The 22,786-nt window shown below is 42.6% G+C and overlaps 1 pseudogene; it reads left to right on the top strand.

Annotated features, from left to right (window-relative positions):
• LOC105475837 (protein C-mannosyl-transferase DPY19L1-like) overlaps positions 1-22,786 on the top strand; it is a 105,398-nt pseudogene that overhangs the window by 78,241 nt on the left and 4,371 nt on the right.

Raw genomic sequence — 22,786 nt, 5'->3', positions numbered from 1 at the left:
GGAAGTGATCTTTTTGTTCTTTGGTTGGCTTCTCCTTATTTGGATTTGGAATTAATATTGGTCTCCTATTAAGAGCTGTTGTGTTTGTTTGTTTGTTTTTGGTGGTCTTTTTAAAAAATTTTTCCTACTTTCTGGCAACTTGGGAAAGATTTTTTTGAAAGTTTAATAATTTATGTGTGTTAACCATCTCTGTCGAGGGGTTTTGGGGAGGGAAAATACTTGATTTCTATTTCAGATATTTGAATGCTTTTTGTTCTATTCAAGTTTTCTGTTTCTTTTTGTGCCAGTTTTGGTGTTTTATGATTTTCCAGAAATGTATCCATTTTACCTAGGTTTTACAATTTATTAGCAAACTATGTAGCCTACTATTCTTATTTTAGTTACGTTGAGTCCATAGTTATTTCTGCCTTTTTTTGTTTTGCTTTTTGTTTGCATCTTTTGTTTCCTTTATTAGACTTGCTCTAGAGGTCTATTGTTTTAATATTTTTAAAGTTATACCTTTTTTTAGTCCTCTTTGGTTTTGTTGTGTTTCTCTTTGTCACCAATTCGTGTCCTTATTCTTACTTCTTCTTATTTCCTCTCTTCTGATGCCCAAGGGAAATGCTTAGCTCTGTTGTTTTCACCTCTCTTACTTTCTGATCAATGCTTTTAAAGCTAAAATTTTCTTATGAGTATGTAGTACTTTTTTATGTATCTTATAGATTGGCTATTTGTGGTTTTTTAAAAGTTTAAGTTTTATGATATTTAATTTCTATTCAAAAGAATTTTTAAAGCAATTTCTAGTTATTTTCTGGGTGACAGAGCAAGACTCTGTCTCAAAAAAAAAAAAAAAGTTAATGCTTAATTTTCCCCTTGAATGTGGGCAAGTAGAATGAATATGGTGGAAGTGACAGTGTATGACTTCCAAGAGTAGGTCACAGGAGGCACTGCTTTCTCCTTGCTTTCTCTCTGAGATCTCTTTCTCTAGGGGAAGCCAGCTGTCATGTCATGATGACAGTCCAGTAGCCCTATGGAAAGTTCCATGTGATGAGGAACTGAGGCCTTAGTTCTAGCACTAACTTGCCAGGCATGTGAATGAATCATCTTGGAAGTAGATTCTCCAGCCCCAGGCAAGCCTTCAGATGGCTGCAGCTTCTGGCTGGCAGCTTAAATGCAACCTCATTAGAGACCCTGAGCCAGAACCACCCAGCCAAGCCACTGCCAAATTCCTGACCCATAGGAACTGTCTGAGTTCGTAAATACCTGTTGTTTTAGGCTACTAAGATTTGGCATAATAGCAGTGGGTAACTAATTACAGATGCTGAATCTAGGGGAAATTTTGATGATAAGCAGGATATTTCTTGATCTCAAAAGTGTTGCCCCACAGACTGTTAATTATCTCTAAGAAGGAAATTGTACAGGGATGAAATTGTACAGGGATGAAATCAGGCAACAGTAATTGTACAGGGATGAAATCAGGCAACAACCTTAACTGGTGATCAGTATTGACACTGGCCATCATATGCCTCCAGATGTGATACCCTGTAAAGGACACAATGTCACCTAGTCAGTATACTGGCCAAGAGTGCACATCTTGGATCTAATCATAAGGAAACAGCAGACAACCTCCACACAAGGAACATCTTAAAAGGAGAAAGAAAAAGGAATTTATTTTTCTAAAAAGTCTATGTCATAAAGGACAAAGGTTTGGGAAATTTTCTTTTTTTTCTTTTTTTCCTTTTTTTTTTTTTTGAGACGGAGTCTTGCTCTGTCACCCAGGCTGGAGTGCAGTGGTGCGATCTCAGCTCACTGCAAGCCCCGCCTCCCGGGTTCACACCATTCTCCTGCCTCAGCCTCCCGAGTAGCTGGGGCTACAGGCACCTGCCACCACGCCCAGCTAATTTTCTTTCTTTTTTTGGGGTATTTTTAGGAGAGACAGGGTTTCATCATGTTAGCCAGGATGGTCTCGATCTCCTGACCTTGTTATCCGCCCGCCTCGGCCTCCCAAAGTGCTGGGATTACAGGCATGAGCCACTGCGCCAGGCCGAAATTTTCTTAATTAAAAGAGACTGACAGGCTGGGTGCAGTGGCTCATGTCTGTAATTCCAGCACTTTTGGAGGCCGAGGTGGGTGGATCACCAGATGTCAGGAGTTCAAGACCAGCCTGGCCAACATGACGAAACCCTGTCTCTACAAAAAATACAAAAATTAGCCAGGCATGGTGGCATGCGCCTGCAATCCCAGCTACTTGGGAGGCTGAGGCAGGACAATGGCTTGACCTGGGAGGTAGAGGTTGCAGTGAGCCAAGATCACCACTGCACTCCAGCCTGGGCAACAGAGTGAGACTGTCTCAAAAATAAATAAAATAAAATAATAAAATAAAACTGACAATTGAATGCAATACCTGACCTAAAACTGGGTCCTGTAATGGAGGGAAAAGAAATGCTGTAAAGAACATTATTGGGGTCGGGTACAGTGACTCCCATCTGTGATCCCAGCACTTTGAGAGGCCAAGGTGGATGGATGGATTGAGTCCAAGAGTACAAGACCAGACTGGGCAACATGGCAAAACCCCATCTCTATAGGAAAAAAATAAAAAATAAAAAAATAACATTATTGGGTCAATTCACAAAATTGGAATACAAGTGGTAGAGAAAATAAAATGATTGAATTAGTTTACATTTATTGAATTTGATAACTGTACCATGGTACATAAGAGAATGTCCTTTTCTTGGGAAATACACATTAAGTATTTAGGGGTAAAAGATAATGATGTTTATAATGTAGCCTCAAATAGTTCAGAAAAAAGTGTGTGTGAGTGTGTTTGTGCAGGGGGAGATAGCGTGTACAAATAAAGGAGAGGGGATACAATGTTAACAGGTGAATCTAGATAAATGGTAATGGGTGTTCTTTTTATTATTTTCATCTTTGCAACTTACTTGTAAATTTGAAATTATTTCCAAATAAGTTTAAAAAACAGCAAAAAATGTTATATGAGATATCAGGAGGAAAATGAGTGTGGGTAAATATGAAACAAGATCGGCCATACATTGATAATTATTGACACTGAGTGGTTTACTATAGTTTTACTATAGTATAAAAATAAGTTTATTATGCTCTTTGACTGCTATTGAATATATTTGAAATTTTTCATAATAGAAGAAGGTAAGCAATAATGAGGGCATCTGAACTTGAAGATTGCTAAGTGTATTTCCCAGCTCTAAAGCTCTCTTGCCATTTGAGTGTGATGAATTACATATGTTAGGTATGATCCTTTTTTTTTTTTTTTTTGAGACAGAGTCTTGCTGTGTTGCCCAAGCTGGCTTTGAACTCCTGACCTCAAGCAACCCTCCTGCCTCGGAGGCCTTTTGAATAGCTGGGACTACAGGCTTACACCACTTTGCCCAGCTTGATCTAAATTTGAGTTCTACTTCGGCTCAAGTTTTTCCTGCAAAAATTGGGAAGACTATCTACTAATAAGAGTAACTAAATATCTATTATGCATTTGAAGTTGTTAGCACATCTCCTGGCACATAGTGTAGTAATTGTTCAATATATGTTAGTAATCACTTATTATTGGATGAGTGAATGAAACAAAAAGATTAATTTTCACTGATGGTTAGAAGATGGAGCATTATCGGTAAGGAATTTGATCTGCATAACTACTCTCATTATTGGCATGAGGTATTACAAGAGGTTCACAGAGAGGGGTACAGAAAGAACAAACTGTTCTTTCAGAAGAAACTGAGAACTGTTATTTTCTCGAGTGAGCCCAGCTTTGCTTGTGCTCACATTTGATTTTCCCTGTGCACTCCAGCACCATAGTGCTTCCTGCTGCTTTCTTAAGGGGTTATATAATTATGCAGATCAACATTGTGAGTCTTTTTCCCCTTGGACAGTACTTTCTGGAACTGCTAGATTTCCAGATGAGAGCTGTTTATTCTGGATTAGACTTAATTTGGTCAGCTGAATTCTCTTGGGTATGAAGAGTTTTTCTTACCCTTGGCCTACTTTTTGTGATTCTAAATCTCCTTTTACAGTTTCAACAAGTATTCTGGAAAACAGAAATAGTTGAAAGCACTGCTTTCTTTTGCCTTCTTAGTTCCTTTGCTGTTTAATGATCTCAGTATGTCAGTTACATTGCCTTCTCTGAAAGCCAAAACAATAGAGCCCTGCATTACAAAGGAACGCTTTGTTATTGTCACAGTTTTCATCGAGTGCCTACTACGTGCCAGGCTCCTCACAGCTTGTTTCAAAACCAGATGGTTACCCCATGGCATTCAGGAAGGTGATGGAGATATATTCAGGGCCCGGGGGGAAAGAAAAAGGCACTGGTCTAGCTGAGATGGCCCAGGAAGCTCTGCGCTGCTTTTACCCACACACAGTGTCTTCTCTACCTTTTATTGCACTTGGATTCTAAGCTCCTGCCCTCCCAAAGAGTAACAACTTAAAAGCAGAAGAAAATCACTGTAGTAAATCACCCTAATAAATTAGCTCATTTCCCATGTTCTCACAGTTCTTGTGGAAGAAATGGAGAAAAAATACAGGAAGAAGAGAAGAAGAAATGAAGACGGAAGCGAGTTTGACTCCTATTCTCCCAGGTGCCTCGTCCCTTTGTCTAATTTTGTATTCTGCATTTTCCTCTTTTCTACCTTCCCCCAGCATTCACAATGATTGGTTTGTTTGTTTTTAAATTTTATTTATTTATTTATTTATTTATTTATTTATTTAGACGGAGTTTCACTCTTGCTGCCCAGCCTGGGGTTCAGTGGTGCAATCTTGGCTCACTGCAACCTCCACCTCCTGGTTCAAGCCATTCTCCTGCCTCAGCCTCCCAAATAGTTGGGATTACAGGCATGCATCACCACACCTGGTTAATTTTTTGTATCTAGTAGAGATGGGATTTCACCATGTTGGTCACACTGGTCTCGAACTCCTGACCTTAGGTCATCCACCCGCCTCGGCCTGCCAAAGTGCTGGGATTACAGGTGGGAGCCACCACACCCAGCCAGCCACCACATCGGCCTGTTTTTGTTTTTGTTTTTGTTTTTTTTTGCATAGAGATGGAGTCTCAGGCTGGTCTCAAACTCCTGGGCTCCAGTGATTCACCTGCTATGGACCCCCAAAGTGCTGAGATTATAGGTGTGAGCAAGACAGTCTCACTCTGTCCCCCAGGCTGGAGTGCAGTGGTGCCATCTAAGCTCACTGCAACCTCTGCCTCTCAGGTTCAAGCAATTCTCCTGCCTCAGCCTCCTGAGTAGCTGGGTTTACAGGTGCCCTCAACCACGCCTGGCTAATTTTTATATTTTTAGTAGAGACAGGTTTTACCATGTTGGTCAGGCTGGTCTCAAACTCCTGACCTCAGATAGATTCACCCACCTCGGCCTCCCAAAGTGCTGAAATTACAGGTGTGAGCCCCTGCACCCAGCCTCACAATGCATGTTTTATTAGTTGTCCATCATCACACTGAGTATCACACTTAGTATTATACTTAAGTGCGTAACTCGATTCTCTGTTGGTGGTTCCAAGTTTTCACTATTATGTAAAATGTTGTGACAGAGAACTTCATGCTTATAACTTTTCTTTTTCCTTTTGGATTATTTCTTTAATATAAGAATGGAGTGCTGGTCAGGCTTAGGATGGGAGTCAGTCCATTTTAAATGAATTATGCTCTCCTTATTAAGCTACAGGGGCATACAAACATTCACTCCTGCTGTATTGACCATGCTTCTCAAAAGCACACCTCGTTTAAAGCAATGAAACAAGTATTAGCTTAATATTCAAATACACCCCAAAAAAGAACGTGGTTGAAGCAGGAAAGCCAGCTAGAGTGCTGGAAACCCTGAGTCACAGATCCCTGAGTGAGGGAGCCCGGACCGCCACGTACTGGGGGAGCGCCCCCTTGCTGCCGTACTCCTCATTTTATCAGGGCAGGACTTCGTTTGAGCAGTCTCCCATCTGAAGAAATATTTGGAAGCCAGGAGTCCATTTCCTTCATTTTATTCAGGACATGGGCTCAGCAAGGTCTCTTTTAAAACGTGGCCAAGATCCACAACAATCCAGGACTGCATTCTGCCTTCAGGTTTTGGGGCGCTCTGGACACAGTTCCTCTCCTAGTAAATGAGGGGAACGGAAGGAGTGAGGGCCTGGGAGGCCAAGGGAGGAGGTTCACCTGGGAGGAGTCGGGCCTGTTTCTCCTCATTTCTTCTCTCCCTCATTCCTAGCTTCTTCCATGCGTCTGTGAGGACAGATCTTTCTAAAATGGCACATCTCGAGGCCCGGCACGGTGGCTCACGCCTGTAATCCCAACACTTTGGGAGGCCAAGGTGGGCGGATCACCTGAGGTCAGGAGTTTGAGACCAGTCTGACCAACATGGTGAAACCCCGTCTCTACTAAAAATACAAAAAAAGAAAAAAAAAATTGGCCAGGCATGGTGTCACGTGCCTGTAATCCCAGCTACTTGGGAAGATGAGGCATGAGAATCACTTGAGCCCGGGAGGTGGAGGTTGCAGTGAGCAGAGATTGCCCCACTGCACTCCAGCCTGGGTGACAGAGCAAGGCTCTGTCTCAAAAATAAATAAATAAATAAATGAAACAGCACGTCTCCTATGTCGCTTTCCTGATGACAGCTCTTCACTGCCTCCACTGCTCCCCAGGCACCTACAGCGTCCTGCGCCGCGTGACTTCTCCTCACCTCCACCAACCCCTCACACCTCCCCCTGCAGGAAGCCTCCTGGCACAGGGACTTCATCCTCTGTTCCTTCTTCTCTGTTGTCCTTCTATCTGGAGCTCCCATCCTGGTCTCACTGGACTTTGCCCGTCACAGGTACATCTTTCGTGAGAATCCCAAGGGCATCCTTCCCATGCCCATGGCTGTGGTGCTCCTAAGGCTTCTGGAAGGTAGGGCCCTGTCTGCTTTCCTTGGTTTCTCCAGCAGCCTGGGGCCAGGAGAAGGGCAGCACTATGAGAAAGAAGGGGAATGGGAAAGAGTCATTTGCTTCCTTAAAGATGATGGGAAGCTGTTTGAATTACATCAATGAGCCATCGCCGGAGAGGGCAGATGAGTGAGTTTTTCCCCAAAGGGAATTTTTTTTTTTTTTTTTTTTTCTTTCAACTTTTATTTTCAGCTCAGGGGGTACATGTGCAGGTCTGTAACATGGGTAAAATGCGTGTCGCGGGGGTTTGATGTACAAATGATTTCGTTACCGGGGTAGTGAGCATAGTACCTGATAGGAAGTTTGTTGATCCTCGCTCTCCTCCCAACCTCCACCCTCAAGTAGGCCCGGTGTCTATTTTTCCCCTCTGTGTCCATGTGGACTTCATTTATAAAGTGAGATAAATAAGAACGTGTGGTGGCTGGGGTGGTGGCTCACGCCTGTAGTCCCAGCACTTTGGGAGGCCGAGGCAGGAGGATCACAAGGTCAGGAGATCAAGACCAGCCTGAGCAACATGGTGAAACCCTGTCTCTACTAAAAATACAAAAAGTAGCGGGGTGTGGTGGCGCATGCCTGTAATCCCAGCTACTCAGGAGGCTGAGGCAGGAGAATCACTTGAACCTGGGAGGCGGAGGTTGCAGTGAGCCCAGAATTGCATCACAGACTCTGTCTCAAAAAAAACAAAAAACAAAAAACAAAACCAAAAAGATCATGTGGTATTTGGTTTTCTGTTCTGTGTTAATTTGCTTAGGATTAGGATAATGGCCTCCAGCTCTGTCCATGTTGCTGCAAAGGACATAATTTCATTCTTTTCTATGCCTATGGTGTATATGGACCACGTTTTCTTTATCCAGTCTACCATTGATGGGCATCTAGGTTAATTCCATGTCTTTGCTATTGTGAACAGTGCTGCAGTGAACATATATGTGCATGTGTGTTTTTGGTAGAATGATTTATATTCCTTTGGTTATATACCCAGTAATGGGATTGCTAAATTGAATGGTAGTTTTTTTTTAAGTTCTTTTAGAAATCTCCAAACTGCTTTCCACAGTGGCCAAACTAGTTTCCATTCCCAATTCCCACCAACAGTGTATAAGCATTCCCTTTTCTCTACAACCTCAGTAATATCGGTTATTTTCTGACTTTTTAGGATTAGCCATGCTTGCTGGTATGAGATGTTACCTCATTGTTTTTTTGATTTGCATTTCTCTAATGATTAGTGATAGAGAGCATTTTTTCATGTGCTTGTTGGCCACATATGTGTCTTCTTTTAAGAAGTATCTGTTCATGTCTTTTGCTGATTTTTTTTTTTTTTTTTCGAGATAGAGTCTTGCTCTGTCACCCCAGACTGGAGCGCAGTAGTGTGATCTCAGCTCACTGCAACCTCTGCCTCTTGGGTTCAAGTGATTCTTCCTGTCTCAGCCTCCCAATTAGCTGAGATTACAGGCACCCACCACCACGCCTGGCTAATTTTTGTATTTTTAGTAGAGATGGGGTTTCATCATGTTGGCCAGCCTGGTCTTGAACTTCTGACTTCAAGCGATCCACCCACCCAAAGTGCTAGGATCCAAATATATCTCTTTCTTTTCTTTTCTTATTTTGGACAGAGTCTCGCTGTGTAGTCCAGGCTGGAATGCAATGGTGTGATCTCGGCTCACTGCAACCTCTGCCTCCTGGGTTCAAATGATTCTCCTGCCTCAGCCTCCTGAGTAGCTGAGTAGGCACGTGCCACCACGCCCGGCTAATTTTTTGTAGTTTTAATAGAGACAGGGTTTCACTGTGTTAGCCAGGATGGTCTCGATCTCCTGACCTCGTGATCTGCCCACTTTGGCCTCCCAAAGTGCTGGGATTACAGGCATGAGCCACGGTGCCTGGCCCCAGATATATCTCTTATACCACAATGATAATAATAGTAATAGCTTACACATACCTAGCACTTCACAAAGAGTGTCTACATGCCTGTGTATCTGATCACTGCTAAAAAAGATGGAATTAACATTTGTTGAGCAGAAATGATTGAATACACGCAGCAAAGCCAGCCCCTTATTTTCCTCAAACCAGCACTTTTGATTTATATAGTGATAGGAAGTTTTTAGGGAGATGGAGTGAAAACTCAATTAAAAGTCAGGAGTCCTGGGTTTGACCTTATTTCCTTATTTATAAAACTGGGATGTGACCTATTTTTGCCTTTTTCACAATGAGATATGCTATTCTGGCCAGCACAGATTATCAATATCATTGTGTAGAAACTCTTCCCCCATTATAAAATTATAAATTATTGAGTTATAAAGCAACAACAAAGACAGAATGGCTTTAATGCAGAGTTAGTCAAATTGACCAAAGGAATAGGAGGAAATATCTTGAGAAGGACCCAGGCTGCTTGTGGTGGCTCACGCCTATAATCTCAGCACTTGGGGAGGCGAAGGCAGGAGGATCACTTGAGTCCAGGAGGAGGAGACCAGCCTGGGCAATGTGGCAAAACCTTGTCTCTACAGAAACTCAAAAAAGTTAGCTAGGCATCATGGGAGGACATGCCTGTAGTCCCAGCTAATCAGGCGGCTGAGGTGAGAGGATCACTTGAGCCCAGGAGGTTGAGGCTACAGTGAGTCATGATCACGCCACACTACTCCAGCCTGAATGTCAGAGTGAGACCTTGTCTTGAAGAAGAAGAAAAAGACCCACATGTGTATCTGTTCATCCAAAGATACTGTAAAGAAAGCAAAAGGCCAATCCGCAAACTGGAAGAAGATATTTGCATCTACGTAACTGACAATGGACTAGTGCTGTGTTTTGAATGTCCTCTGCAAAACACTTGGGGAAATTATTTATTTTTGTTTTTATTATTATTATTATTATTATTATTATTATTATTAGTGTCAGAGTCTTGCTCTGTTGCCCAGGCTGGAGTGCAGTGGTACAATCAAAGCTCACTAAAACCTTGAACTTCTGGATTCAAGTGATCCTCCTGGCTCATCCTCCTGAGTAGCTGGGACCAAAGCCATGTGCCACCATGCCTGGCTAATTTTTTATGTTTTGTAGAGATGGAGTCTCACTGTGTTGCCCAGGCTAGTCTTGAACTCCTGGCCTCAAGTGGTCCTCCTGCCTTGTTCTCCCAAAATGCTGGGATTGCAGGCATGAGCCACCACACCTGGCCTTCACATTGAAATTTAATTGCATTGTGTAGTATTAAGAGGTGGAACCTTTAAGAGGCAGTGAGTTAGTGAGTGATCTGTCCTCGTAAATGTATTAATGACATTACTGGGGGAGTGGGTTAGTTATCATGGGAGTGGGTTTGTGATAAAAGGGTGAAGTTCAGCTCCCATCTGTTCTTGCTCTTGTGCCTTCCACCATGGGATGAGACAGCATGAAGGCCCTCATGTGCCAGATCCTGTGCCATGCTTTTGGACTTCACAGCCTCCAGAACTATGAGCCCAAAAAACTTCTAGTGTTTATACATTATTCAATCTGTGGTATTGTTATACATCAGAAAACAAACTAAGACAACTAGTATTGAGAATATAGAAAGATTTCCTACAAATAAGAAAAAGAGTACTCTATAATACAATGAATAAAAAACTTGAGCAAAATTTCACAGATGAGATATGAACAACCAATAAGCATTTGAAAAGGTGCTCAAATTTCTTAGAAATTAGGAAATACAAAATAAGTCCACAACACTTGTATACTCACTTGAACAGCAAAAATTTAAAAGTCTGTCATGTGTTGGTGAGGTCAAAGAGCATATCTCACAAGTGGGAATGTCATTGGTACTACCACTTGGGAAACCATTTGGAATTACCTTGTATGATACATTGAAGATGGCCACATTTTCTGATACTGTTCCCATTGAGAGGTTGAGTCCCTTCTCCTTAAATCTGGGCTGGTCTTAGTGACTTCTTGGCCAATAGAATGCAGCAGAAGTAGCCGGGCGCGGTGGCTCATTCCTGTAATCCCAGCACTTTGGGAGGCTGAGGCGGGCAGATCATATGGTCAGGAGTTCGGAGACCAGCCTGGCCAACATGGTGAAACCCCGTCTCTACTAAACATACAAAACACTGTGGCACGTGCCTGTAGTCCCAAACACTCAGGAGGCTGAGGCAGGAGAGTCACTTGAACCCGGGAGGAAGAGGCTGCAGTGAGCTGAGATCCCACCACTGCACTCCAGACCGGGTGACAGAGCGAGACTCCATCTCAAAAAAAGAATGCAGCAGAAGTAACACTCTGGGACGTCAAATGCTGGGTCAGAAGAAGCCTGCAGCTTCTGTCTGTTCAGGTCTCTTGGAATACTTGTTCTTGGAGCCTAGCCACCATGCTGTCAGGAAGCCCACACAGTCCCAGAGAGAGGCTCCCTTGCCAGCCAGTACCAAGTTGCAGTCATGTGAGGATCCTAGAATTTGGATCCTCCAATTGACAGTTCATCCTCGGAGCAGATGAAACATCCCTGCTAATCTCTGCCCAAATACCAGATCCTTGAGCAAAATAAATGACTTTTATTGTTTTTTAAGCTATGTAATTTTTTAAAAAACAACTTTATGGTATAACTTACATACCATAGAATTCAACCATATAAGTGTACAGTTGGGTGATTTTTAGTACATTTAAAAAGTTGTGCAACCATTACCACAGTTTTAAAACTTTTTTTTTTTTTTTCATTTTAGAGATAGGGTCTCACTCTGCCACTCAGCCTGGAGTGCAAGTGGCATGATCATAGCTCACGGCAGCCTTGACCTCCTAGGCTCAAGTGATCCTCCTACCTCAGCCTGCTGAGCAGCTGGGACTACAGGCACTTGCCACCATGCCCTGCTTTTTTTTTTTTTTTTTTTAACAAAGCAAGATCAGGTCTTGCTTTGTTACCCAGACTGGTCTAAAACTCCCGTGCTTGTGTGATCTTCCCACCTTGGCCTCCCAAAGTGCTGGGATTATAGGTGTGAGCCTACTACCACTCTATTATGATTCACTATGAGGCCCCAAGTTTTGGGAAGGGTTGTTATACAGTAATAGATAGTAGAAACCTAACAAACTGAAGATACACATACACTATGGCTTAGCAATTCCATTTCTAGGTGTGCACTGTAGAGAAACTCTCATACACACCTATCAGGAGACGTACACAAGACTGATCTTAGCAACCTGCTTGTACAGTAGTTCCCCCTTATCCAAGGTTCCATGGTTTTAATTCCCTGCAGTCAACTGCAGTCTGAAAATGCTAAATTGAAAATTCCAGAAATAACTCATAAGGGTGTTTTTTAAAAAATATATCTTTCTTTTTTATTTATATATTTTACTGTAAGTTCCGGGATACATGTGCAGAACATGTAGGTTTGTTAGATAGGTATACATGTACCATGGTGGTTTGCTATACCTATCAACCTGTCATCTAAGTTTTAAGTCCAACATGCATGCATTAACTGTTTGTCCTGATGTTCTTCCTCCCCTTGCCTCCCACCCCTGACAGGCCACAGTGTGTATTGTTCCCCTCCCTGTGTCCATGTGTTTTCATTATTCAGCTCGCACTGAGTGAGAACATGCAGTGTTTGGTTTTCTGTTACTGTGTTAGTTTGCTGAGGATGAGGACTTCCAGCTTCATCCATGTCCCCACAAAGGACATGATCTCATTCCTGTTTATGGCTGCGTGGTATTCCATGGTGTATATGTACCACATTTTCTTTATCCAGTTTATCATTGATGAGCATTTTTGTTGGTTCCATGTCTTTGCTACTATAAACAGTGCTGCATTAAACATACGTGCACATGTCTTTATAGTAGAGTGATTTATATTCCTTTGGCTATATATCCAGTAATGAGATTGCTGGGTCAAATGATATTTCTGATTCTAGATCCTTGAGAAATCGCCACACCGTCTTCCACAATGTTGGAACTAATTTACATTTCCCCCAGTGGTATAAAAGTGTTCCTATTTCTCCATAGCCTCACCAGCATCTTTTGTTTCTTGGCTTTTTAATAATCGCCATTCTGACTGGTGTGAGATGGTATCTTATTATGGTTTTGATTTGTATTTCTCTAATGATCAGTGATGTTGAGCTTTTTATCATATGTTTGTTGGCCATGTAGATGTCTTCTTTAGAGAAGTGGCTGTTCATATTATTTGTCCACTTTTTGATGGGGCTATTTTATTCTTGTACATTTGTTTAAGTTCCTTGTAGATTCTGGGTATTAGACCTTTGTTGAATGGGTAGAGTGCAAAAATCTTCTCCCATTCTGTAGGTTGCGTATTCACTCAGATGATAGTTTCTTTTGCTGTGCAGCTCTTTAGTTTAATTAGATACCATTTGGCAATTTGGGCTTTTGTTGCAATTGCTTTTGGCATTTTCGTCATGAAATCTTTGTTCGTACCTATGTACTGAATGGTATTGCCTAGGTTTTCTTCTAGGGTTTTTATGATTTTCAGTTTTACATTTACATCTTTAATCTATGTTGAGTTATTTTTTGTATAAGGTGTAAGGAAGGGGTCTAGTTTCAGTTTCCTGTGCATGGCTAGCCAGTTTTCCCAGCACCACTTATTAAATAGGGAATCCTTTCCCCATTGCTTGTTTTTGTCAGGCTTGTCAAAGAGCAGATGACTGTAGATGTGTGGTGTTATTTCTGAGGTCTCTCTTCTGTTCCATTGGTCTATATGTCTGTTTTGGTACCAATACCATGCTTTTTTGGTTACTGTAGCCTGGTAGTATAGTTTGAAGTCAGGTAGCTTGAGGCCTCCAACTTTGTTCTTTTTGCTTACAATTGTCTTGGATATACAGGCTCTTTTTTGGTTCCATATGAAATTTAAAGTAGTTTTTTCTAATTCTGTGAAGAATGTCAATGATAGTTTAATGGGAATAACATTGAATTGATAAATTACTTTGGTCAGTATGGCCATCTCACAATATTGATTCTTCCTATCCATGAGGATGGATTTTTTTTTTAAATTTGTTTGTGTCTTCTCTTATTTCCTTGAGCAGTGGTTTGTAGTTCTCCTTGAAGAGGTCTTTCATGTCCCTTGTTAGCTGCATTCCTAGGTGTTTTATTCTCTTTGTAGCAATTGTGAATGTGAGTTCATTATGATTTGGCTCTCTACTTGTCTATTGTTGGTGTAAAGGAAAGCTTGTGATTTCTGCACATAGATTTTGTATCCTGAGACTTTGCTGAAGTTGCTTATCAGTTTAAGGAGTTTTTGAGCTGAGGCGGTGGGGTTTTCTAAATATAGAATAATTTTGTCTGCAAACAGAGACAATTTGACTTCCTCTCTTCCCATTTGAATACCCCTTATTTCTTTCTCTTGCCTAATTGCCCTGGCCAGAACTTCCAATACTATGTTGAATAGGAGTGGTGAGAGAGGGCATCTTTGTGTTGTACTGGTTTTCAAAGAGAATGCTTCCTGCTTTTGCCCATTCAGTATGATACTGGCTATGGGTTTGTCATAAATAGCTCTTATTTTTTTGAGATATGTTTCATCAACACCTAGTTTATTGAGAGCTTTTAACATGAAAGGATGTTGAATTTTATCAAAGGCCTTTTCTGCATCTTTTGAGATGATCATGTGGTTTTGGTCATTGGTTCTGTTTATGTGATGGATTAGGTCTATTGATTTGCATATGTTGAACCAGCCTTGCATCACAGGGATGAAGTGGACTTGATCATAGTGGATAAGCTTTTTGATGTGCTGCTGGATTCAGTTTGCCAGTATTTTATTGAGGATTTTCACATTGATGTTCATCAGGGATATTGGCCTGAAGTTTTTGTTGTTGTTGTGTGTCTGCCAGGTTTTGGTATCAGGATGATGCTGGCCTCATAATATGAGTTAGGGAGGAGTGCCTCCTCTTCAGTTGTTTGGAATGCTTCAGAAGGAATGTACCAGCTCTTTTTTTGTACCTCTGGTAGAATTCACCTGTGAATCCATCTGGTCCTGGGCTTTTTTTGGTTGGTAGGCTATTAATTACTGCCTCAGTTTAAGAACTTGTTATTGGTCTATTCAGGGATTCAGCTTCTTCCTGGTTTAATCTTGGGAGGGTGTATGTGTCCAGGAATTTATCAATTTCTTCTAGATTTTCTAGTTTATTTGTGTAAAGGTGTTTATAGTATTATCTGATGGTAGTTTGTATCTCTGTGGGGTCAGTGGTGATATCCCCTTTATCATTTTTTATTGTGTCTATTTGATTCTTCTCTCCCTTCTTCTTTATTTGTCTAGCTAGTGGTCTATGTATTTTGTTAGTTTGTTTAAAAAAATCAGCTCCTGGATTCATTGATTTTTTTGAAGGATTTTTCATGTCTCTATCTCCTTCAGTTCTGCTCTGATCTTAGTTACTTCTCGTCTTCTGCTAGCTTTTGGATTTGTTTGCTCTTGCTTCTCTAATTCTTTTAGTTGTGATGTTAGGGTGTCAATTTGAGAGCTTTCTAGCTTTCTGATGGGGGCATTTAGTGCTATAAATTTCCCTCTTAACACTGCTTTAGCTGTGTCCCAGACATTCTGGTACATTGTCGCTTTGTTCTCATTGGTTTCAAAGAACTTCTTGATTTCTGTCTTAATTTCATTATTTACCTAGGAGTCATTCAGGAGCAGGCTGTTCAATTTCCATGTAGTTGTGTGGTTTTGAATGAGTTTATTAATCCTGAGTTCTAATTTAATTGCACTGTGGTCTGAGAGACTTTTGTGATTTCAGTTCTTTTGCATTTGCTGAGGACAACTTGTAAGTTTTAAATTGCTTGGCATTCTGAGTAGCGTGATGAAATCTCCGGTTGTCCTTTTCTGTCCCACTCAGGACATTCCATCTCTTTGTCCAATGTATCCTTGAGGTCTACACTATTGTCCTGGTTGGTAGTCATCAATTTGGTTTCCTCCTGACACTCAACCATCAACATCATATGGCTCAATGGTCCAGGATCACCTGAAGCAGGTGGTCCTCCTTTTGACATATCATCAGAAGGTCAATAGTAGCCTGACGCTAGTCACAATGCCTGTCATTCACCTAATCATATAGGCATTTTATCATCTCAATCACAGGAAGGGTGAATGCAGTACAATAAGATATTTTGAGGGAGAGATCATATTTGCATCACTTTTATTACAGTATATTGTTATAATTGTTCTTTTTTTTTTTGAGATGGGGTCTCGCTCTGTCACCCGGGCTGGAGTGCAGTGGCGCAATCTCGGCTCACTGCAAGCTCTGCCTCCCGGGTTCACGCCATTCTCCTGCTTCAGCCTCCTGAGTAGCTGGGGCTACAGGCACCCGCCACCACACCTGGCTAATTTTTTTGTGTTTATAGTAGAGACGGGGTTTCACCATGTTAGCCAGGATGGTCTTGAACTCCTGACCTCGTGATCCACCCACCTTGGCCTCCTGAAGTGCTGGGATTACAGGCGTGAGCCACCGTGCCCGGCCTCTAATTTTGTTGTTAGTTATTGTTAATCTCTTACTATGCTTAATTTATAAACTTTGTCATAGGTACGTATTGGAAAAAAACATAGTAATATATAGAGTTCAGTACTATCTGTGGTTTCATGTGTGTAGTAGGGTTCTTAGAACGTAACCTCCGAAGGTATGGTGGGACTACTGTATTTTTTGTTTCTTTTTCTTTCTTTCTTTCTTTTTTTCAATTCCAGGCACATGATGCTCAAGGGGGGCCTCCTATAATAGCAAACATTGGTTGGGGAGGGGAAGACCAAAAAAATTGTTTGTGAACTCATGAACAATTGAGTGTGGAAATAAACTGCAGTATATTCACACAATAGAATACTTCCTGGCAGTGAAAATGATCTACTGATAGACAAAGCGACATGATGCTCAGAAACTTAATGTGCAAGCAAAAGCAAGTCACAGGGTAATATGTATGTATGATTCAACTTGTATAAAGTTCAATAATCTGACACACTAAACAATCTGTTGTTGAGAAGGGAAATATATGGTAATTTTTTTTTTTCCTTTGAGACATAGTCTCTGTTGCCCAGGCTGGAGTGCAGTGGCACAATCACAGCTCACTGCAGCCTTGACTCCCCTGGCTCAGGTGATTTCCCACCTCAGCCTTGTGAGTAGCTGGGACCACAGGCATGTGCCACCATGCCTGGCTAATTTTTTTTTTTTTAATTTTTCTTAGAGATAGGGTTGCACCATGTTGCACAGGCTGATCTCAAATTCCTGGGCTCGTGATCTAGCTACCTCAGCCTCCCAAATTGCTGGGATTACAGTCATGAGCCACAATGCCTGGACAAATTTTTAAGCAAAATGAGGGATGAGAGACACCCCCTTAGAGCTGGGTGATGGATTGTTCATTTTATTATTTTTTAGATCATACACATTAGATAAAAATTCTTTTGAGTCTCTTCAGTTATTAAAGAATCAAAAATAGGCCAGTGTGGTATCTCACACTCATAACCCCAGCACTTTGGGAGGCTGAGGTGGGAGGATCGCTTGAGCCCAGAAGTTCAAGACCATCTGAGGCAACATACAAAGGTCATTTCTCTACAAAAAAATTTAAAATGGCCAGGTGCGGTGGCTCACACCTGTAATCCCAGCACTTTGGGAGGCCGAGGTGGGCAGATCATGAGGTCAGGAGATCGAGACCGTCCTGGCTAACATAGTGAAATCCCGTCTCTACTAAAAATACAAAAAATCAGCTGGGCATCGTGACGTATACCTATAGTCCCAGCTACTCGAGAGGCTGAAGCAGGAGAACCACTTGAACCCAGAAGGCGGAGGTTGCAGTGAGCTGAGATTGCACCACTGCACTTCAGCCTGGGCAACAGAGACTCCGTCTCAAAAAAAAAAGAAAAAGAAAATTAAGAAACGTTAGCTAGGCCTGGTGGCATGCGCCTGTAGTGCCAGCTACTTAGGAGGGTGAAGTGGGAGGATTGCTTGAGCCCAGGAGTTTAAGGCTGCAGTAAGCTATGATTGCACCACTGAACTCCAGCCTGGGCAACAGAGTGAGACACTGTCTCTAAGAAAAAAAGAAATTAAAAAAAAAAAGAATTAAAAATAATAGTAATAGCAGGCCAGGTGAGTGGCTCACACCTGTAATCCTAGCACTTTGGGAGGCTGAGATGGGTGGATCACCTGACATCAGGAGTTTGAGACCAGCCAGGCCAACATGGTGACACCCCCATCTCTACTAAAAATACAACAATTAGCTAGGTGTGGTGGTGTGCACCTGTAGTCTCAGCTACTCAGGAGGCTGAGCTAGGAGAATTGCTTGAACTTGGGAGGTGGAGGTTGCAGTAAGCTGAGACTGTACCACCTGCACTCCAGCCTGGGTGACAGAGTGAGACTGTCTCAAAAAAAAAAAAAAAAAAAAAAAAGTAATAGCACATGTGTATTCAGGGTCAACCATATATTAGACATAATGCCAGTTTGAGTATGTATAAGTTCACACTTCCTTTTCGTATCCAATTATGTCATTCTTTTCTGATGCCCTCTCTTCTATCCACAGGAACTCACACCATTCTTTTCATTCTCTTTTGTTCTGCTGCTTCTCCCAGTAAGAAAACATCTCCCTTCTTCTCCATTTACAAATCAGAATTGTCTATCAGTCTATTCATCCAGTGTCCACTAAGTGCTTACTCTGCACCAGGCACTGTTCTAGGCTCTGAAGATAAATAAAACAAGAAAAACACCCTGTTCACATGCCATAGAGGATGATGAACAATAGACAAATATGAAGATACACAAGTGCAGCCCCAACACACACATCGTCATCTCATTTAAACCCACTGTACTGAAGGAGAATGTGTGGTTCAGAGATGTCAAGTAACAAGCAAGTGTGGGTGCTGGGTTTCCAACCCAGGCCTGTTAACCTCCTATTTATGGCATCCCAACTTTATTATAAAGCCCTGAACAAATGCAAAGAGTGATGCTAATTATTGTTGCCAAAATTGAGTGAAATGAAATACAGGCAATTTTATGTGGAATTTTTACTTGTCAGAAACACGAGCCTCTTGGGTTTGTAGTTATCTTCAAAGATGTGTCTGAAAAGTGGAAGCTGTATTCCTTCCACTGATCATACTTCCCTAACTGAGAAGTAAATTACATTTTGAAATGATTGAAACATTTTTAATGATTAGAAACATTAAAATACATCTCACATGTACAGCTTGACTTTATGTGTATACTTATCTAACCACCTAAATCAGGTGAAATAGTTGATTTTAATTAACATCTGCTTAGCCTTGAAATCTGTCGCAGCTTCAGAGTGGATAAAACATCTTTCAGTCCCCAAGAAAAACATGTTTATTTTCAAAACGGTTTGGTTTGTGATATTGATATAAAGGCAGTTGCACTTTCCCAACCCTTCCAGCTTCCTTGGTGGAAGGTACTTCCCACGCTTGCCCCTGGAAAGGCAGCCACATCGTCACACACACGTCCTCAGCACAGACTGCTCCTCACAGGCTCTTCTCTTTTCTCCTGTGTCTGCCAAGAGGGGTTTTCCCCTCCTCACACTCTTCCCCTTAGTCCCCGTAGCCTCACCAAGAGAAACAGACTCCCGGGGGCAGAGCAGGAGGAGCTGGTTTCTGTCTTTCTCAGATTGCTGCTGGCTTTAGCAACCCCGCAGGCTGTTTCCTTCTTCAGTTCTCCTCTCTCATCACTCTTTTCCCCTCCTAGAGCCTCACCCCCCCTGGCCTGCTCCTGCCCTGCATCTCAGGCCATGCCACCCCAGCCCGTCCCCAAGGCCGGAGGACAGAAAATCTGTATCTCAGGCCATGCCACCCCAGCCCCGTCCCCAAGGCTGGAGGACAGAAAATCTGCTCTCATCCTCTTCACTGCCTCACCCTCACTTCAGCAGCTCAAATGACACTTCCTTGAGGAAGCTTTCTCTCACTGTCCCAGCGAAAAGGTTGCCATGATGCACTTGACTGGACTTCTCAACACACTCATCTTTCTCTTTTTTTGGTCTTGCGTTGTCACCCAGGCTGGAGTGCAGTGGCACCATCATAGCTCGCTGCAGCCTTGATCTCCTGGGCTCAAGCAGTCTTCCTACCTCAGAGTAGCTGGGACTACAGGCGCTTGCCACCATGTCCAGCTAATTTATTTTTAGTAGAGAAGGGGTCTCACTGTATCACCCAAGCTGGTCTCAAACTCCTGGGCTCAAGCAATCCTCGTGCCTCAGCATCCCTAAGTGTTGGGATTATAGGTGTGAGCCACTGCACCCAGCCCCATCACTTTCTTTATCACGTATATGTACAGATCTAATCTCTTCTGGACCCAGACAGCCCTCACCCATAGCAAGTGGTTTTGTGTTAAGACTGAGTGAAGCTTTACTTACTCTGCTGGGGCTGCGGCGAATGGGAGTTACGGTTTCAGCTGCCAGGCTGTCACTTAACACGTCTCCGTCTGTTGCTCAGTTCTCTAGTACCTTTATAACACACAGTCATGTGCCACGTAGCGAACCTTTGGTCAGTGACAGACAGCATATACGATGGTGGTTCCCTAAGATTACAATACTGTTTTTTTTTTTTTTTGAGATGGAGTTTTGCTCTTGTTGCCCAGGCTGGCGTGCAGTGGCGTGATCTTGGCTCACTGCTGCCTCCACCTCCCGGGTTCAAGTGATTCTCCTGCCTCAGCCTCCCGAGTAACTGGGATTACAGGCATGTGTCACTACCCAGCTAATTTTGTACAATACTGTCTTTTTACTGTACCTTTTCTATGTTTAGAAGCACACATCCTTACCATTGTGTGAACACTGCCTGCAGGATTCAGAACAGTACCATGCTGTAGAGGTCTGTAGCCTAGGAGCAATAGGCCAAACCATATGAGCTAACTGTGTGGTGGGCTCTGCCATCTAGGTCATTGTAAGTATACTCTATGATGTTCACACAACAGTGAAATCATCCAGTGACGCATTCTTCAGAATGTTGTTAGTGACGTGTGACTGTATTTTGGTATCTACTCTGGCTGTCTGGTGAGCTGCCTTTTATGAGCTGAGACATAACTCCCATAAACAACACTGTCCATGTGGGAAATCCATTTTGAGTTCCCTATGAATTACATTAGAAGCTTTGGAAACACAATAGCCTGTTCTTCAAGGGAGGGCAGTCACAGGGTTAACTTGACAGTTTAAAAGGAAACAAGCCAGGCATGGTAGCTCACGCCTGTAATCCCAGCACTTTGGGAGGCTGAGGCAGGAGGATTGCTTGAGCCCCCGGAGTTCAAGACCAACCTGGGCAACATACTGACACTGTGTCTCTAAAGAAAAAAAATTAAGAAAAAAAAAAAAAAAGGAAACAAAAGACACGTCTTCCAACCAGAGGAGTGGTGACTAGTTATCTTTCATTTCCAACAAGGTCTCAAAAGAAAATTCTAAGGATTAAACCCAGGTGCTCAAAGGAATGGAATTAACCACATTCAAAATAAAAATGATTTCCACTTTGAGTGTCAAAGTGAGGGTTCTGTCACTAATGAAAAAATACACTTTAAAGGTCATAAAATATATAAGATTTAAAAATTCTAGTCCTGCTGACCTTGTGGTTTTAATGACCATAAAATGGGTGACACAAAAAAATATTCATCTTCATCTGTTAAAACTTTACCTAGGAATTTCCATTTGGAAAGTATTTAGCGAGAGTGAGTGGTTTATCAAGGCCACAGAAGCTTTGGTTTCTAAATGGATGATCCTGTACAAAGAACCAATTCAGGATGTGAGAGCCAAGGACGGGGTAATTTTGCTTTGGTCTCCATGGTTTCTAGGAAGTAACGGTTTTCTAGGGCAGAGCCTGAGGACGCAGGTGGACAGCCTACTTCAGAAATTCTCCATTGTCCCACTTTTAACTTTAGCATTCCTGAGAGCATGAATGTGGTAAAATTTTATCAGAAAAAATAATTCCATGAATTTAATGTAATTGAAAGTCCAGATGTTAGTGGCAGATGGGCTTTTTGAATGTATAAATGATTCCCTTCCTGCTTGTAAATGACATGAAGAAACAGCGGGTTTTCTCCAAGTTTAAACACGTCACCACAGTGGTGGTGCCACATGTCTCCTGGGTCTCCACTTAGCCAGAGAGAGTAATGGAACAGATGCTCCAGTGCCCTCTCTGCTCTTGGCTTCCTGGCAGGGACACCATCACTTGACAGGTTCTTTTCATCAACAACCTCCACGGACCGAATGCCTGGGGAAATCGGGAAAACTGTTCTCGCAGTAACTGGTTTTTGACTGAGGGCCATGCCACAGACTTTTGTTCTTGGCTTTATTGTGTTTGGGGCAAATGCGATTTAAAGTCAGTGGAAAACTGGGAAGGCCAGTGAGGAAGGGAAAGGGGCGGTGGTTGAGTTCAGAGGTCAGCTGAGGAACATCACTAGCTTTACAGCAAAGGGCAAAGCAGAAGCAGTGGTACCCGTGACTGAAAAAACTTTCCACAGGCAACACCCAGCCAACCTGCCACCCGCCTGTGGGAAACCCTTGAAGGCTTTCCCCTGTCTGTGGGCTGACAGGGCTCTCCTCCAGATATGGCCTTGTTTCCTGACCTCATCTCTAGCCTGTCCTCCTTGCCATTTCGGTTTCGGCCACTCCAAAAAACATCCCCTCAAGCCGCGCTGCTTCCAGTCTTTGCTTGTGCTGCTCTGCCAGGCCCTGGAGCCCTTTACGTCTTGTGGTCTTTCCCCTCACTCCCACCTCACCTGGAAAACTCTCCCTCAGGTCTCAACTTGGACTCGGGAAGAGACATTTATTGATCCCTGTGAAAAAGCAGTTACCTGCAGTGGTTTGCTGGTGCCACTCCTGCTCCCCCACCACCCAGCACTCTCCCCTCTACAGTGACCGCCCACCCCTACCTGCTGGACAGCAAGGTCCATGGGATCAGGAACTGCACGTGTCAGGGACTATGTGTGGCACTGTATGGCAAATCTCCAAGATTGGGAAGCACCGCTTTACATAGTCCTCAGTAAGTACTGAA

Source organism: Macaca nemestrina, chromosome 4 (genome assembly GCF_043159975.1).
Source record: "Macaca nemestrina isolate mMacNem1 chromosome 4, mMacNem.hap1, whole genome shotgun sequence".
Lineage (NCBI taxonomy): Eukaryota > Metazoa > Chordata > Mammalia > Primates > Cercopithecidae > Macaca > Macaca nemestrina.
Note: the sequence above shows the minus strand (reverse complement) of the source record. Positions and strands in the feature narration are given on the sequence as shown.